The sequence below is a fragment of the Atta cephalotes genome (assembly GCF_000143395.1).
Source record: "Atta cephalotes unplaced genomic scaffold scaffold00005, whole genome shotgun sequence".
NCBI lineage: Eukaryota > Metazoa > Arthropoda > Insecta > Hymenoptera > Formicidae > Atta > Atta cephalotes.
Window position 1 is genome coordinate 1,566,821 of NW_012130069.1, and position 3,796 is coordinate 1,570,616.

The following is a 3,796-nucleotide window of genomic DNA, read 5'->3' on the forward strand; positions in this document are numbered from 1 at the left end:
GTATCCAATTATTCTACGTGTTTTTAGTTTATCTATTATACAATACATATGCGTGGGGGGTGCATCGTCGGAGCGAAATGCTTCGCATATACGAATCACGATTGTCGCGCGTGATAACGAAAATTCATTTATAAGCGTCTGCCCTCTCTCGTTTTTCATCCACTTCGATTTATGGCCAACGATCATTGGCCACGACAATGCACGGCTTATCGTGCTTGCTACTGCCATTTAAACGACGATATCGGTATCAGCCGTGATCGTCGATCGTTAATCATTAAAATTAAGTTCGAACGAGTGATTTCGCGCTGTAGGCCGCTCGATACGCGAAAATAAAAAAAAACTACGTACGTAGCAAATATATCGAATCGCGAATCAATTTGCTTCACGTCCGCGAAATATCCGCAAACGAGTAATATCGAACGCACAACTTCGTAGAAGATTATACAATTTTGATAATGTCTAACGCGCAACGTTATTCGTAGAACGCGATCTCTTTATGAAAAATAGTGAGGATTTTTTTTTATCGGTGACATTCACAAAGAAAGCAGAGAAATTCTCTATCGGAATTATTTATTAAAAAACACCAGAAAATGACAAGTTGTCAACTCGCGCTATGGCTTACGCTTTCTTTTTAATTAAAAACGTCAAATAATATAATTCTTTTACGGTGATGACAATCGCGATATTTTAATTTATCGTTACCTGTATTTTATACTCAAGAATGAAACAAAGCAAAGTGAAACACACTTTAAATTATCGTATTTTTTATATTATATGTACTGATACAAAAGCATTAGCGTCGTTGAGAAATCTGTTTATAAATCAATCGACATTTAAGCAAATAATTAATTGTATATTTTCATAACCTATATTTATAAAGCCTATTTGATGATTAGCCAGCGTGAATGATGAAGGAAACATCTACGAAAATTAAATTATACAAACTACGTATACATTATATCTGCAGGATACTTTTTTTTTGTTTGTCTCCAAATTTACGTAGAGGGCACGAAGCTTATGACGAAAAAGAATCGATAAGTTAGAATGCAAAAGTAGTTGCTTTTGCTTTGGCAGATCCAAAAAGAGAGGCCATTGACGCGCCGTTAAGCGAAATTTTGTTTCAAATATAAAAAAAAACAGAATTTTAAGTTATTATTTAAATTATTACTTTGTGAAAAAATATTATTTCAATGTATAATTTATAAAACGTTTTATTTTAAATTATATCGGCATAAAAAGTATAATATAATGAAATCTATGTTTTTTATATCTAAATTCCTTAAATTAAAAAATATTTTTGGAAATCAAAATTGTAATGAAGCTTTTGAGAAATATTAAAAATATATATAGCATTTTGCTATAAATTTTTTTTAAGAAGAAAACTTCAAGAGGAGATGGAGAATATGACCTCTCCATAAATCTGCCAATGCGTTTTTGTTGTATGTAAAAATATTACTCATTGCGCATCCGTACTGATTTACAAATGTGTCTTATCGATTATTCGTCATCGTGCGTCGAAAAGCGCAGATACTTTGCGAAGTGTACGTTCCGTCGCTTGGCCTAACTCGTACAGTACAAATTAGTCTCTACTTTTTTGAAAGACTACTCATTTAAGTTAACAATGAGCAATTGGGTGCAGGAGACTCAAAACCAGTTCGTTTCAACTTGCCGAAATATTATAATTAAGTAACGACACCGTTTTAATAATAATCGCGACAAATATCAGTCAATACTATCGAATGACGTTCTTCCGTGATTGATAAGATTATCAAATCGACTCGGATTTTCGCGTCGCGGAATGAAAACGAAAGATAAAATACAGATAAAGAACAAATATAGTTCCTCACGAATCGCGTCAGGTTCATTTCGTCATACACGCGAGTGCGTACATAATTGAAAATTGATGTAATTGTCCGCCCCAAATCGCCTTCGGACGACGTAGAATCGCTGGACGAAAGAGAGAGAGCAGAGGCAACGAGTACAAAGTGTCGAAGTGTCGAAAAATACGCATGGAAAGAAAAAGAATAATGACTATACGTTCTATTTGGTCAGCTCACCTGTGATCAGCGCGGGAGTGGTACACATGCTCGTTAGAAAGAAAATCGCTTTATCGTAGAGTTACATCATGATTAAAAACGCCCATATAAGACTGATTATCGGGGAAATTAGAACGAAAATCGATTCCCGAGTTCATGAAAGCGAGAAAACAGAAATCTTCAGCGGAAAGGGGTATCGCTGTTTCTTTCGCACAAGAATTATCCATATAGGGTCGCCAACAGTTACAACGAAACCAACATTCAGCCAACGCTACGACTGTCAACTGACCAAGGTTTCTGTCAACCAATACTGGGCCATCACTGGCAAATGATTGGGTAAAATGACTGGGTTAGTACCACCTGCCAGCAGTACTGGGCCCAAGTTATCATCCAATACTTAACCAGTACCTGAACTATGGCAACCAGTAATGGCCCAGCACTGGGCCGATTGTAAAATCCTATATGGGATATACTCTTTCAAGAAACTTGAGGTAGCGCCCGAATTACGTGAGACTTGCAACGCGAATAATGCAAGCACATTTCCGGAATGGACCGAACAGATCAATCTTCGAGATAGGGATTGTCCATTGGAAGTGATACATATACTCGATGATCGATGTGTAATCTGATTAACCATAGTGGAGTCTCGATTGATTATCAACTCGTACGAACAAAACACCTATCGATTTATCGTCTAATTAGAGATTACTATGTATGTAAAGAACGTGTCTTTTAGTTAACGCCGTAATAACTTAAGTCACCGAAAGGAACAGAAGCGAGAAGCGATATTATTGTATACATACTCACATACACGTTTACACATACATATATGTACACGCCGAAATGGTAGGCACCTGAGTGACAGCTCACACGAACACAAGTCATCGCGCTAATATTCGAGAAGAAAAAAAAAAAAATATATATATATAAATATTTATGATATGAATGGCGATCGGAGAGTAAGATGAATTGTGCGGACGTGGCGAACGAGGAATCGCCCCGTCTTTAAATCGGATTCAACGAGACAATGCCATAGAAAGAGAGAAACGATGCTCGTAAATTCCGCGGGCGATTTGTACAGAGAGCGATACCTCGTCGCGTACGTGCACAGATGCGATCTATATTGTATTTTACGATATTACACGATTATATGTGTACGTACCTACATGGATAAGAGAAAAATAGACGTCTAATGAGGTATGAGTGGCCGTGAGATATAAAGGGACGATCCGGTGGGGCGTGTGCGGCCGCCCGCGTATAACTCGTCGATGATAAAATAGGTGGTGTGTATAGATAATGTAGACTCTAGTCAACATAATATTTGTAAGATGATGCACACACACATTGTCTCGTTCGTTTTTACACCGTTAGTTCGCATCTAGCTTCCCTGGCTCTTGATTTCATTTCTATCTCTTTCCTTCCTTCGTCATCCGCTACACCACGAGACGAGAAAGATAACGATTGAATTGCATTTTCCCCTGTCATTCGTTTGCCGGATGACTATAAAACAGCTATTTGCTAATGGAAGAGGGGCAATCATTTTTCTTCTTGTTAATCCCATTTCGAAACGAGCTCTTCTGCGAGAAAGTGAGAGAGAGAGAGAGAGAGAGAGAGAAAGAGAGAGAGAGAGAGAGAGAGAGAGAGAGAGAGAGAGAGAGAGAGAGAGAGTAGACGTAGTAGTAGTACGTACGTAGTAGTTAGTAAGTTAGTAGTAGTAGTAGTAAGTAAAGTAACGGTAAGGTAACGGTACGGTACGTACG